We start from the raw sequence: 16265 nt of genomic DNA on the forward strand, positions 1-16265 counted from the left end.
TTTCATTCCCAGTGCCTAAAAGAGCACCTAGCATATCATAGGCACTTAATAAATACTTGCTGATCGATCACTTGGTTGATTCTTAAGTCTATTCCCACCATTACCCCCTGGGATTCACTGTGTTCATGGCCTCTCTCTCTCTCTCTCTCTCTCTCTCTCTCTTTTATTTTTTTTCTCCTGGAGTCTCTGCAGGGACTGCACGGGAAGCAAAGCTTTATTGGGGGGGGGGGGGGGTAATGTCAAAGGGAGGGCTGGCCAAGCTGGGGTAGGAAAGCAGTTTGTCTGGGCCTTGGGCTACCCATCCCGGGGTGAGGGCCTCGTCCAGCTCAAAGCCAAAATCATCCTCAACCTTGATCTGGCTGGGACCCAGCTTGGGTTAGCAAAACCCCACCTCGGCGTCCATCCTGGGCCGCCCTCTGCCTCTTTCTTCCACTGGGGCCTTCCCCAGGCAGGGGACTGCTGGGCTCAGGGGGTCGCCGAGGGGGAGGTGACAGGCTTTCCTTTTCTGGAGGCTCATTCTCTGCGTTTCCCTGGGTGGGGGCATCGGGGCCTTGGCTGCCCTCATCCTTCACTCTTGCCTGAGCCTCCTTGTAATTCTCTGCACCTGGTGAAGTCTGTTCAAGACCCGCTCATTCACCCGGCCTGCAGAGGGGCCAGAGGGCCCCAAGGCAGTCCTTCAGCTGCACTCAGTGCCCCACGTCTTGCTGTGTGCAGCCGCCGACGATCTTTTCTCCATGGCCTCTCTCTTTCTCATAATAAAACCTACTTTTAGAAGGGAAACAATCTCATAAGTGTACTCACACTGAATTGTAAAAGACTGATAGCTGTTCTATTACCTTTCCCCAGGGAAATTTGAATTTTAAGAGCATAAGATCTTAAGCCAAAGAAGTGGTTTTCTAATAGTGGATTTTTTCAGGAATAAGAGAAAAAAATTCAACTTGCAGGGCAGGGGGAACCCTCCCAGCTCTCTGAATACATACTACACAAGCATCTATTTAATCTAACTTGCTGCCAACCCTTCCATACTCAACTTTGACATAATAGAGCCCTATGGAGATATTAGGAAGAGAAAGATTCCAATGGCCACCTGAAGCCTTTAATAAGAGAGGCGAACTGGGACACTGCTCCCAGAGATGCAGCCTGCTCCCAGAGGCCCTGGTCTGTCAGACAGATATTTCATATAGGATTGTTTTATATACAAACACATACGTGTTATAGACAAATTTCAAAGTCAAAGGATTTCAGTTTGGATAAAAGAGGTTTGGTTCAAAGGAGTACAGATAAATATGTATAAACTTTTGGATCCTCCTCAGGAACTTGTTCAAGTGCCTTTGATCAAGAAATCAGGTTATAAATCTAAGGAGATTTCCAGGAGTTCCCAATTTCAGGCCAGATGCTGTAAATTCTTTAAAAAAAAAGATTTCTTGAAGTTTTTTTAATTAAGAATATTAACTCTTGTTTATCTTTACTAAAATTAGGAAATGAAATCACTAGCTGCTATCCTCCACACCTTCCACATACACTAAATCTTGTCAAATCAACCCACTGTTTTGCTTTGTTTTCTCTGAAGTTAGGACCAACAGGGAGGGTAAGGATTGAGCTTAATGATTCTGAGTCACTTTTGTAAAAAATTAGAGTTCTGTGTGATGGCTTACAACTGTTGTTAATATTAATAATATTATATAATGTTCAGTAGTTTCAGTTGTGTAGGACTTGTCATGATGCTCAGTGTTATTTATGGGTCACTTAGATTAAGCTAGCTTTAACACTTAGATGACATCTTCCTGAGCACAGGAGCATATAATTTTCCGGAAATGAGGATGAGAGCAAAGGTTCTAAGACTTGTGCTTCCTTCTTTCAAACAAAAGAAAAAGGATGGTTTTCAAATGGAAGTAGCTTAGCCAACTTTCTATAACTACCAGCACCAGACTTAGAATCTCGCAATCCTGGCTTCCCTACTAACTTTCAGTGTTCAATGGATGACAGATTAGATCCGAGGTTCTTAACCTTTCGTGTGTCATGGACCCCACTGGCAGTCTGGGAAAGTACATGGAGCTCTTCTGAAAATGATGTTTTCAAACAAAAAAAAAAAACAAAATACGTAAGATTAAAAAGAAGACATATTGAAATATGGTTACCAAGTTAAAAAAGAAAAATAAATTCATGGGCCTCACCCTAAGATTCTATGATTTTACTAATTTATGATTGTATAACACTTACCAAACCATGCTTAATTACATGGTAGCAAATATTGGTAAGGAGAAATCTGGGTAATTTATGTGTTCCCATACCAACATGTGGCAAGCTCATTGTTGTGGGGAATTTCAATCCATATTTCCAGTGTTGTTGACACATGAAGAAAAGTCATGGGGGTGGCAGGGTGCTAAACAACTGAATAGCAAGTCCCCCCTGATTCATCACATGTGCCAAGCATCAGCTCATAAGAATGAATGCCATCTTCCACTGGCCAGATGGAGAAGGCATCACAGATGCGACCAAAGTGTTGGTAGTAGAAATTCTTTAAATGGGTTGTCAGTCAGTGGTAAGATCTGAAGGATATGAGCCAAAGACATGGTAAAGTCAAAATAACGCTGGACTTGGAGTCCAAAGACCTGAGCTTGAGCCTCAGCTCTGGCCTTAGCACCCTTAGGAGCTATCAGCTTGTTACATGTGACCTTTATGAACCTCAGTTTATTCCACTTGTAAAAGGGAGATAATAATGATTAATATTTGCGAGAAAGGAAGAAGTTGATGTAATAAATAGAGGACAGGCCTTAATGTCAGGATCTAGGGCAAGATCCTGGGTTCAAGTTCTGCCTCAGGCATATGTTGACTATATGGCTAGGGCCAAATTCTTTAACACTTTAGTCCCCCCACCCCCACCCCCAGCAAGTCTCCCATATTCTAAGTTCATAGGTTCATAGGTTTAGTGCTAGAGATATCCTTGAAGGCCATGACTCCAACTCCATGTTACATATGAGGAAACTGAAGCCCAAAGTGGTTAAGTGACTTACCCAGGGTCATATAGCTTATAAATGTCTGAAATTGGATTCAAAGATAAATTGTCCATCTGCATAAACACACCGATTAAATTATAGACCTGGACCAAAAAATAAATTGCAATAATGTTTGTTCTACCTACCTCATTAGAGCTGTAGTGAGAATCAAATATTATCATATACATTGAAAGTGCTTTGCAGTTTAAAAGAACTATATGAATAGAAGATATCAGTATTACCATGGTCATTATGTTTCCCAATTGACAAACCCTCTACTAAGCCATGGAGAAATCACAAACTGCACTTGCTAGTGGAGGGACGCAGTGACATCACAGATCTTTTCAAATAAAATGTAAAAATCAAATCAATCATAAATAACGGCCCATGTTTCTGTAGCTCTTTTCAAGGTGTACAAAGAACTTTCCATATATTTTTCCCCATTCGATCATCACAACAACCCTTTAAAGAAGGTGCTATTATCAATTCCATCTTGTAGAAGAAGAAACAGGCCGAGAGAGATTAAGTGACTTGCTGAGGTTCACATGGCCAGTAGATATCTGAGGAGGCATTTGGGTCGTCTTGACTCAGTCTAGGGTTCCGCCTCCTCCAAAGCTGCCTCTCCACTTTAGCTAACCATTGTGTCACGCTGCCTCTCAAGAATATTGATGATGATGGTAATGATGATGATCTCCATTCTGTAAGGGAGGAATTAACTAGCATTGTTATTATTATTGTTCAAAGTCACTCAGCTATCAAGATGCAAGGTTAGGATTGGAACGCAGGCCTTTTGACTTCAAAATCATTGTTCTTTTCACCTCACCAAGGTGTCTCTCCACCAATACTTTAAGGATCTTATGGGTGTGGGAACGCCGCCCTCCTCTGATGTGGTTTTCTAACATTCCCCACCCCTCTTAGTAGATTGAGGCAGACAGACTCACCAGCTGCCTGTTGCGATTGTCCAGGTATGAGATGATAAGGGTCTGTGCTAGAGTGGTAGCAGTGTTGGAGGAGAGAAGGGGCTGTATTTGAGAAATGTGAAGAGGTGAAATCAGTAGGTCTTAGCAATAGACAGTGACTTGCTGAGCCCACACTCATAGAACTTTCCAGTTTGATAGAGTCTTCCAGAGTCTGCGCTATTTTCATTGGCTCATCTTTCAAGCATGTGGGGTCACCCCAACATCATCATCACTACGAGGCATCAGAGTAGGGCTTTAGTGGAGGATGAAGTCTTGCAACGAGCATCACAAGCCAGGGTTGCATTGTTAGCCATGTAGGCCTATAACACACCCAGTCTGCCAGGCTGGAAGGGAGACTTGCCACATCCCACAGTTCTGCACACTCACAAAGGACTCAGGACGGCAGGATTTCCCAGCTATTAGGTTAGCTGCAGTGGGGCACCTGCCAATGCTGTTAGGACTTCAAAAGAGACAGCATGGCTGTGGAATATAGAGAAGCAGCAGTGGGGGCAGCAGTAGCGGCAAAGACCAACCCAAAATGCTGCCGTCAGAAATGAGCCAACAGTCTTAGACCGAAGACACAAAGCATCCCAAAAAAGAAAACATCAGAACTAAAGCAGTCTCCAGCACATAGGTACTGGCTATCCAAAAGGACCCAGAGCACTATAAAGGAACACAGGGAGGAATGGGAAAGATGAACTAAAAAGGATTTCTTCTCCGGAAAAAATCTCTCCTGGGGTTAGGATCCGGCAGGAGACCAAAGGTGCCTCTTTGGTACTTTATGTAATACTGCCATATAAGGTCAATATGTAGCACAGGGTGTGGCACATAGCAGACTCTTAATAAATATTAATTGATTGATATATACAAAAGGATACCCCTATTCTGCTCCTAGATGTGTGTTTGGACCCCCTCCATTCCCCAAACCTGATGCCATCTCAGTAGGTCCACTTGTTTTGTTTTGTGGAGGGCTGTTTGGTCTTTTTGGTGAACATTCTTATTTATATAGGTAATGTGATAAAAAGGCATGGCTCAGTTTTGATCTGCACCCATAGGAAAAAAAAAACATACATATGAGTCGAGGGGTCCCCTCAAATACTGAATTATTATTTTAATACTTTGTTGTTACTGAGTGTCATTTCAGTTGTGTCCAATTCCTCATGACTCCATTTGGGATTTTCTTGGCAAAGACACTGGAGTAGTTTAACATTTCTTTCTCCATCTCATTTGACATATGAGGAAACTGAGGCAAACAGGGTTAAATGACTTGGGGTCACACAACACTAAATGTGAGTAAAATTAACTAAAATTGGGGAGGCTATTTGATACAGAGGAAAGAATTCTGGCTCTGGAATGAAAAGAACTGAGTTCAAAACTTATATGTGCCATTAACTACTAGGCTACTTGAGACCCATATCACCTCTGGCCTAGACTATTGCAATTGTCAGTCATTTTCCAGTTGCATCTGATTCTTTGTGACCCCATTTGGGGTTTTCTTGGCAAAGTTACTGGAGTGGTTTGCCATTTCCTTCTCCAGTGGTTTAAAGCAAACAGAGGTTAAGTGACTAGCCCAGGGTCACACAGCTAGTAACTGTCTGAGGCCAAATTTGCACTCAGGAACATGAGTCTCCCTGACTTCAGGCCCAGCCCTCTAATCCACTGTATCACCTCATCGCTGTTGCAATAGCTTTATTGGTCTCAAGTTTCTCCTCTTTACTCCATTCTCTGCACTGTTGCCAAAATAATCTTCCTCAAGCACCATTTCACTTCCCTTCCCACCTTCCCTCTCCATCCCCCCACTCCAAAAAGCTTCATCAGCTCCATTTTACTTTCTAGGATAAAACAGCAGTTACTTAGCCTGGAGTTTAAAGTCTTCCACAATCTATCTCCAAACTTTGTGGTGGTTGTTGCTCAGTTTTTTTTCACTTGTGTCCAACTCTTCATGATCCCATTTGGGGTTTTCTTGGTAAAGATACTGGTGTGGTTTGCCATTTCCCTTCCTGGCTCATTTTACAGATAAGGAAACTGAGGCAGCAGTATTAAGTGACTTGCCCAAGGTCACACAGCTAGTAAGTGTCTGAGGTCAGATTGGAACTCATCTTCCTGGCTCCAGGCCCAGGGCTATATCTACTGCACCAGCTCACTCATCTCCAATCTACTTTTCCCAATTTATTTTTTATCATTTAATTCACACCTGCTATGTTCCAGCAAACCTGGAAAATACTAACTGTTCAGTAATTTGCCTTTTCATCTCCTTTACCATGCCTGGAATGTGCTCTCCCTTCACCTGGACTTCCTTCTAGGCTCACCCTGGTGCTTCCACTCTTAAAGCCTTCCTCATCTCCTTCTATCCACCCAATTTTTAGTGCTCCTAACTTTCCCTTACTTAGCTCTCTACGGGTTCTAAACTCCTTGAGGGCAGGGACTTTTCTGGAGTTGTTTCTAGTTTTTTGTTTTTGTATTTTATTTGTCTCTTTGTGTTCCCAATTCAATTCCACAAATGCATTATACCTTCTACATGCAAACCATTACATAGGGTGTCTCTAAAGTCTGGTCACAGGAAAACTGAAGGCAACATGGAGTTATTGCATCGAGTTCACATGAATCTTGCAAAGCACATCAGCCTTTGCATCACAAATGATGGAAATCATATTGGAGATGTTATTTGTTACTATTCCAATTAAATAAAATGTGGTTGAAAATTTCATTCATTTCATTTCCTGAAAATATGCATTTTTGCTTATGTGTCCAGACTTTAGGAACACCCTATGCTAGAAGGGGTAAAAAGAAGAAAAAAAAAAGGTGCTTCCCTCAAGGAGCTTTCATTCTAGTGGAGAAGGGGAAATAAAATAGTTTATAGATAAGTGAATATAAAATATTTTTAGGAGAGAGAGGGAGAATGAAGTACTGAAGGGTAATAATAAAAGGTTTAAAACCTAAGTTCAAATCCGTCCTCAGACAGTTACTAGCTATGTGACCCTGGGCAAGTCACTTAACCTCTGTTCACCTTGATCCACTGGAGAAGGAAATGGCAAACCACTCTAGTGGTTTGGACAGCGTCAGCATGGTCCATGGAGCTATGAAGTAGGACACAGCTGAACAGCTAAACTAGTAACAGCAACAGAAATAAAAGACTTGGGAGGAAGTTATGTCTGGCTTGAAGGAGGATAGGTTGCTATGAGGTGAGGAGGGAGTACCTTCTAGGAAAGCATAAAGAACATGAAGACAGAATAGCTAACAGGCTAGTTTGACTGAAAGTGGGATATGTTCTATTTTTTTTTTCCTTTTTTGGTAAGGCAATTGGGGTTGTGACTCACACAGGGTCACACAGCTAGTAAGTATCAAATGTCTGAGGCTGGATTTGAACTGAGGTTCTCCTAACTCCAGGGTCAGTACCCTATCCACTAGGCCGCCTAGCTGCCCCAAAAGTAAGCGATCTTAAAGGGGAGGAATCGAAATAAGTTCAGAAACTTAAGTGGGAGCCAGACTATGAAAGGTTTTCAGTATCAAGCTTAGTAGTTAGTATTTATTCTAAATGTAATAAAGAACCCTTGAAGTTCTTGAGGAGATGAGTGATTTGATGGAACTTGTCTTTGCAAATGTTTATTTAGCAGCGATATGAAGAAAGGCTTAGAGAGGGTGCTGGGAATAGAAGCAGAAACACCAACTAGGAGACTCTTCCAGGAGTCCACATGAAGTTCTGAACTAGGGTAGTGACTACATGGTTGGAAAGTAGGGGAGAGATTTGAGAAATGTTGAGATAGTAGAATTAACAAGGCTTGGAAACTGATCAGACATAAGGATGAGCAAAAGGAAGACTCAAAGATGAATCTGAGTTTGAGAGCTTGGGTGACTGGAAGGATAAATTTGCCCTCAATAAAAATGGGGAGTTTTAGAGGAGAATTGGGTTTGGGGGGAGGGGAAGACAGTGAGTGCTACTTCAGATATTTTGAGTTTAAGATAGTGCTGTTACATCAAGGTATAGATGTCCAACAATCCCTTGGCAGTGCTGAACTAAAGTTCAGAAGGGAGACCATCTGCCCAGAGATGGAACTATGGAACTGATAAGGTTGCCCACCAGAAAATGTAGAGAGAGAAAAGAAGGGACATAGTCTTGGGATCCGTCTTAAGTAAACAATAGATATATGATAATAATAATCAATAACCATTTATTAAGCACTTGTTATATGTTGGGTCCTGTGCTAAGCTCAACACAATAAAGGAGACTGAGTCAGACAGATAGGTGGAAAGTCAGGACCACACAGTTTCATGGAAGCCAAAGGAAGAGAGTTTTCAGGAGGGAAAAATGATCAACAATGTTGAAAGCTACACAGAGGTCAAGCAGAATAAGGATTGAGAAAAGATGTTGAGAAAAGGATTTAGCAGTTAAGAAATCATTAATAACCTTGGAGAGAGCTATTTCGGGAGAGTAACAAGGGTAAAAGCATGACTTCACGGAGTTGGGAAGCTACTGAGTGAAAGAGGTGGTAATGAAAGCAATAAGTTTATCTTTTTAAATTCTGAACTTAATGAGTACTAAATAAAATTAGCATTTCCTTATTCAGAGTAGAACAGAGGACTGTCCATAGAGCCCTTAATCTCTATTAAGTACAAAGTAACATTAAGATGAGTCTAGCTTAGACTAGTCTGACTCAAGAGTTTGGCTGTAAAAGGAAGAAGAGATAGAATGTTTTGATTTGTTTTTTAATGGGATGGAAGGGTCAAGTGAAGAGGATTTTTTTTAAGGACAGGAAAGATTTGTAGAAAGTAGAGAAGGAAGCTGTGGATAAGAGGAAATTAAAGAGAGACCATACAAGTCAGAGAGTGAGAAAGATATAGATATATAGAGAGATAAGAGGACAGAGATAAAGATAGACATAGATGTTGAAACAGGAGAAAAAGACAGACAGACAGAAAGACAGAGACAGAGAGAGACAGAGAGAGATTGATTGACAGTAATTTGAAGAGGTAAGCCACCGGAAGGGACAGCAGATGAATCAAGGACATGGTTACAAGATTTGGCCTTGGCAAGAAAGGGCACATTTTCCTTAGAATCTTCAATAAAGGAGGAGAAAAATAGGGGGTTGATACAGAAAGGATTTAATGTACAGAAGAGGGCAGAAAATGGAGCTCATGGCAGGTGATCTTAATTATTTTTAGTAAAGTAGGAGGCCGTGTCCATTGCTAAGTGTGAGATGTAGGAAGAGGTGGAAGAGAAAAAAGGGGGTTTAGAATAGCCATTGTGGGAGTTTAATAGAGAATAGATCAAGGAAAAATAAAAAGACCATCACGCAGCAATGAGGGTGCAGGTGAAATTACATCACAGAATTTTATAGTTGGAAGAGTGGTCTTTAATTCAGCCTGTACCCACAAAGGACTCCCCACAACATACCCAACACATTGTTATTCGGTCTCTGCTTCAAGACTTTCAAAGAGGAGGAGTCCACTATTCCTTGAGGCCTCCTGTGATGGGAATAATGTTCTATCCCTTCCTCCATGCAGATTGGGCTGGTTTTCCCCAGTAACATGACCTTTGCAAAGTCACTTCATTCATCAAGACTTCAGTTTCTCCATCTGTAAAATAAGGGGATTGGATTACATACATTCTAAGACTTTTTTTTTTTTCAGCTCTAACGTTTTATAATCCTGTGTTCTGATTTGGAAATCCAATATGGCGTTATGCAAGGTCAGTCAATCAATAGACATTTATCAAATGTCTACTATGTGTCAGGCACTGTGCTAAAGTTGGGGATACAAAGAAAGCTAAGAGATAGTTCTCGTTCTCAAAGAGCTCCTAGTCTAATGGGAAAGACAAGATGAAAACAAGAGTATAGTTATATACAAGCTATATACAGGATAAAGTGGAAATAAGCAACAGAGGGAAGGTACTAGAACTGGGGTGGGGAACCTGTGGCCTTAAGGCCACCTGTGGCCCTCTAGGTCCTCAAGTGCAGCCCTCTGACTGAATCCAAACTTTACAGAATAAATCACCTCAATAAAAGGATTTGTTGTATAAAACTTGCACTGAGTCAAAAGGCTGTACCCAAGGACTTAGAAGGCCACAAGTGGCCTCAAGGCTGCAGATTCCTCACCCTTGTGATAGAATAAAGAGGGATTAAGAAAGTCCTCTACTAAAAAAATGGGATATAGCTCGTATTTAAAAGAAACCAGGGGGCAGCTATGTGGTGCAGTGGACAGAGAGCCAGACCTGGAGTCAGGAAGACTTGAGTTCAAATTCTGCCTCAGACACTTACTAGCTGTGTGAAATGCTAACTTAATCCTGTTTGCCTCAGTTTCCTCATCTGTGAAATGAACTGGAGAAGGAAATGGAAAACCACTCCAATATCTTTGCCAAGAAAACTTCAAATGGGATGAGGAAGAGTTGGAAAAGACTAAAATGACTGAATAACAACATAAGAAAACCAGAGAAGCCAAGAAGAGAAAATTAGGAAGGAGAATATTCTAGGCATTGGGGGACAGCCAGTGAAAATGCCTTAGTGGGGGGAGAGAGAGGGAAGTATAAGAAGACTAAAAAGACGGGGGGGGGCAGGTTATGAAGGGCTTCGAATGCCAGAGGATTTCATATTTGATCCTAGAGATGATAGAGAGTTTATTGAGTAGGGAGATCACATGGTCAGACCCTGCACTTTAGGAAGATCACTTTAACAGCCGAGGATGGAATGGAGTGGTGGAGGAAAGAACCCAGGACTAGGAATAAAGAGGTTGTAGAGCCAGAGATTTAGAGCTTGAAGGGACCTCAGAGGCCATCTAGTCAGTCAGTCAACCAACAAGCATTTATTAAGTGCTGCTATATACTAGGTAGTATACTGAGCACGAACACCAGAAACACTGATCACTGCCTTCAAGAAGGTCTCATTCTAATGAATGATAATATGCAAATAACTATGTACATCTTGATATACACACACACACACACATATATATATATATACATATACATATATATATATATATACATATACATATATATATATATATATATATACACACACACACACACACACACACAGAGTTTTATGGTGTTAATGTGATTAAAGATCTTCCCTGACCATTAATCCCATTAACAGGTCTCAGGTGAAGCTAGTTAAGGGAAGCTTGATTAGGAGAGGCTTGTTTGTAGGAAGGCCCACACCCTTTTGCTAATTAGGTCATGAGGGTTGTGAAGCTCTCGGGCTCTAAGAAGGGTATATAGATTCTGAGGGTAGCTGCTAAGTTCTTTCTCAGAACTGCCGGAGGAGAGGATGCAGGCAAGCAGACAGCTAGGATTTGTGAGTGAGTGTTTACGGGAAGGCCCCAGCAGAGGGAAAGGTTATGGGATGGCTTGGCTCCCTGTTGTGATATTATATTTTAAGTTCCTTGCTGTTATGATGAAGTGCGCTTACCGGTTTGGGGATATAATTGCTTCTATGTTGAATTGGAGTAATTGGTTTTGGGATTTAATCCTCTGGTGTCTGAATAAATGTTTTACTTCTTCTGTCTTCTATATGGAAAGTCTCATAGTCTATGATACAGAACTACACAGACATATTTATGGTCACCATAGATGTTGGGACACTTGCCTTACTGATACAAGTTTAAATGTGCATACATATATACATATGCATACATACACACACACAGAGTTTACAAGGAAGGCAATCTCAGAGGAAAGATACTAGCAATGGGAGGTATGGAAGAAGGAGAAGAGTGGAATTTGAACCAATTCTGAGCTAACTGAGTGGAAGTCAAAGAAGCCAGGAGGTAGAAGGAGGGAGAGCATTTCAGGTATATGATATAGCCAGTGAAAAAGGCCTGAACCCTGTCATCTTGGAGAAACTGAGGCCCAGAAAAGTTAAGTGACTGGCCCAAGGTCATACAGGTTGTATTAGAGATGGCATGTGAGTCCCTATCCTACAGCAATTGCTCTTTCCGCTCCCCACCTCTTGACTCCATGGCTCTCTACCTTGATCTATCACTGACTACATGTGGTAACTCCAGGCAATGCATTTCCTCTCTCTGGGCTTCAATTTCCACCTAGCCCAGATGATTTCTAAGGTCCTTTCCAGTCCAGTCTGTGATTCCAGGATGCAGGGGTAAGAATATCCAAGGACAAAGATTTTTCTCTGTCCTTGAATCCTCAGTGCCTAGCACAGTGCCTTGTACATCGCAGATACAATAAATATGAATTGAATTCAATTAAATTGAATTGCCACAAAGAACCATACATCCTCACCTGATGACTCCCAAACTACAGCCCATCTCCCTGCACTCTCACTAATGAGCCCATTTCTCTCTTGACTTAGTCAGTGTTTTTGGCCCCATGACAGCCATCGGAAATAATCAGGTTTGATCAAAACCATGCTCTACTGGTGAACATAGAATATTTCCGTTGGGTTTGTGAATGCAACCTGCCCTGTCATTTTCCTCCTTATGGGTGATGTAGGGTGGGGGTGGGGGAGTAGTATCAGAACACGGGGAGTTGTATCAGAAAGAAGATAAATTCCATGCTGAGGGGAGAGGGGAATGGTGTTAGCCAGGAATGTGGGAAGAATAGAACCCAGGGGAGAAGAACTCATTCGCTTATGTGGGTAACGGATTGTCTGCCTCTGCCCGACATTAGCCTTTCCCAGCCAGCTCAGAAATCTTGATAAAGAAAGTGATGATGAGATGCTTTCTGCAGCAAGGATTCTGAGGGCTGGGTTTGCCCTCCCACACACCCTGGGTGGGCAGGCAAACCGCATGCTGTCATCTGTGAAGGCAGTCAGCACTGGGTACACTTAATTACTGTGTAAGCAGAATTGGATAACACTTTCTATGCCAAGCCCTGGATTCATTTTTATCATTGCCTTTTTTTTAACATACCCAAATGGAATGAGTCTTACGAGAGTAGCAGAAGCCAGGGCTCTTCTCTCAGGTACTCAGGATCAGACATAAGGCCAAGGGGAATATTGGTTTTCTTTTTTAATTAAATTTAACAAGCATTTATTAAGCTCCTACTATGTGCCAGGCACTGCACTAGGTATTTTAAACTATTATCTCATTTTAATCTCACAACAACCTTAGGAGGTAAGTGCTATTATTATCCCCTTTTTATAGATGAGGAAACTGAGGCAGAGATTAAGGACTTCCCCAGAGTTACATAGCAAGTGTCTGAGGCCAGACTTGAACACAAGTTTTCTTGAATCCAAATCCAGCCCTCTATCCAATGAGCCAACTATTTGTCTCATCTAAGCTCAGAAATTCAGTGCTTTTCTAGTTCCCCCCAATTCTACTTTCTAGTTCTTAATAGCATTTCTATCTCAAAAACCCGAACTGTGGTGGCAGAAATTTGGAACTGTTTCCTAGGGTTGTGTTTTTGCATTCTTCCTCGTTAAGAAGAACTGAGGGTCGGTGTGATACAACGGCAAGAAAACTGTGATGGAAGCAAGGATAGACTGGTAAATGTTTAACAACCGGCTCTCCAGAAAAACTGTACATACACATGACACAATTTTGTATTTTATCTGCATTAATTACATTTTCTCCATCACTTTCTTAAGTCTAGACAATCAACAAAACAATAAATCAAGTCTTGATTTGTCATGTTCACTCATATCTGAGATGTAAATGCTCACACTCACACTGAAAAATTTAAATGTAGGCTCTCCAGAGCCAGTACCAGCTGACTCTAGCACATTCCTGAAATGGAAGTCAAGACATCTGAGTTCTACCCCTGGTTTTCCTTAAGCAGTAAGACAGAGACTCTCAGCAAATCACGCAAATCTTTCTGTGCTTTAACTTCCTCAGCATTCTTTTTCATGTTGACGTAAGGTGAGTGTCACCCACACTTCTCCACTGAATCAATCGAGATTTTGGTATTTATCTAATGCTTTATGGTTACAAAGAGCTTTCCTGCACATCAATAATAATAGTTCACATTTATATAACGCTTTAAAATTTAAAAAAGAATCTACCTATGTTGTCCCATTTGACTCTAACAACAACCCAGTGAGGTATTACTATCACCATTTTAAGTACAACTTAAGGAAACTGAGGCTAGAAAAGTAGTAACTTATCTATGGCAGAGCTGTAACTAGGGCAAGACTGCTAGACCCCAACAAGTTGTCACCAAAGGGTGCAGGGGGGAGGGAGACCATTTCCTTGCTGCGGCAGTCCTCCAATGTGCCTCCACATTTCCTGTCATCAAATCTACTCTCTATGACCCCATTTACCATCCTTGTACCTTTCTGGTACCAAAATGCCCCTCCCTGGCCACTATTCCTCTAAATGTGTTGTCTCCTTCATTTAGAATGTAAGGTCCTATAGGGCAGGAACTGTCTTTACTCTTGTGTTTGTATTCAATCTATCAATCATCAATAAATATTTATTAAGCACCTACTATGTGCCAGGCTCGCTGCTAAATTCTGGGGATATAAAAAAGAGACAAAAGACAGTCCATACCCTTGAGGAGTTTACAATCCCAGAGCTTAGTGTAGTGCTTGAAACAGAATAAGCATTTAATAAGTTATGTTCATTGATTCATTCGTTTGTTCATCCATCCATTCAACTGCCAGCCCCACCGCCTAAGATACAATTGCCCATGACAATCGGCCAAACCTAAACCCCTTCTTGTCATCATAATATTCCTCTTAAGGAGGCCACTTTACCCACCACCACAATACCCCATTCCCCTTTTACTTTCTCCTTTCCCCCTCAGACCTGTAGGGCTTAGGAAATTGAAGAGCGTTTATCATCACCAGGGGATATAGGCCTAACTGTCTTAGGGGTGGGCCAGGCCCTCTTCCAGCACGAGGATATCTAGGTGGACTGAGCTCTACATTCCACTCCCCCAACTGAATTTTCAGAGAGGAAAGGCAAGGAAGAATTTCTGGTTAGGGTATCACCTGTGGTCATATGGATTGGAGATCTAGATTCAAACCCGGGTTTCCTAACTCCATCCCAGAAGTCTTTCTCTAAGGTCCCATCCACCTCCAAAATTCTATGATATCACAATCCTATGAAAGCCGAGCCTAGATCATGTGTTTCTGATGAAATACAGTTACAGCATTCTTCCCTTTCCCAAGATGGGTCCCTTCCACCTGGCTTCCAGCATTATGTCAAAGAGTGCTTTGTAAAGCAGAACGCCTAAGGCGTTTGTAACCTGACACTCAGGCAGACAGTTTGCATGCCCGCCGGTAGGAAAATGACGTGCGTGAAAATAACAACTCGAGTGATGGATAGGGGATTTTTCATTTTGGATGTGCTTTTTTTAAAAAAAAAGTTTGTATTTCCAAATTAGAAAAGCCTAATTATAGACCAGCAAAATTTAAGGATGCAGATTCAAGGTTATTTATTGCAAGTGATTTCCTGAAATATTGAACACATAATGATTGTTATTTTAGTCCTTATAGTCAGAAATAACTTTCTTCTCTTCAAGCTAATTGATCAGCAGCTACACAGCACAGTGGATAGAATGCAGGGCCTAGAATCAGGAGGACTCTTCCTGAGTTCAAATCCAGCCCCAGACACTTACTAGCTGTGTGACCCTGGGCAAGTCACTTAACCTTGTTTACCTCGGTTTCCTAATCTGTAAAAAAATGAGCCGGAGAAGGAAGGAAATAACAAACCACTCCAGTATTTTTGCCAAGAAAACCCCAAACAGGGTCACAAAGAGTCAGGCACACTGGATAACGAAAACAATTTTAAGCTAATTAAATTAGAAAAAATAATTAACATGAGTTGGGTTTGTAGATTTGGAAAGGACCTTGTAGACAATTTAGAACAATGTCTTCATTTAACGTATGAGGAAACTGAGGCCATGTGGCTTGCCCTTTAACAGCAGAGCCAGAAAAGGAACTCAGTCCTCTTGACTCCCTGGTAAGCGCTCTTTCCACCATATATACTATATCATCCTTTGTCTTGTAATTGGGCTACTGCTCCAACAAGTTACTAAAACTATTCAAGCTAAGGCAGGAGTTCTTAACCTTTTTTTGTCATAGGTCCCTTTGGCAGTCTAGTGAAACCTATGGATTCCTTCTCAGAATATTGTTTTTAAATGCATAAAATAAAATGTATAACATTACAAAGGCAATCAGTTATATTGAAATATAGTTATCGAAATATTGAAAAAAACAAGTCCATAGATCTATAGGCTAAGAGCCTCTGTTCTATATATTACAGCAAGAAATGAAATTCCATTTTGATTTTCAAGAGGAATTGTTATTTTTTGATGGTTTCTAGCATTTTGCAATGACAGGGATATTGATGAAACAAACAAAGTCTTTGTTCTTAGACATAATTGAGAGAGTCAAGTTTTCCATGCCTGTCCTTT

General features: G+C 41.3%; 1 pseudogene; it reads right to left on the reverse strand.

The window, feature by feature from the left end:
- Window positions 1-214: 214 nt before the first annotated feature.
- Window positions 215-16265, reverse strand: part of LOC118857726 — a 131573-nt pseudogene continuing 115522 nt past the window's right edge.

The sequence above is a fragment of the Trichosurus vulpecula genome, chromosome 7 (assembly GCF_011100635.1).
Source record: "Trichosurus vulpecula isolate mTriVul1 chromosome 7, mTriVul1.pri, whole genome shotgun sequence".
NCBI lineage: Eukaryota > Metazoa > Chordata > Mammalia > Diprotodontia > Phalangeridae > Trichosurus > Trichosurus vulpecula.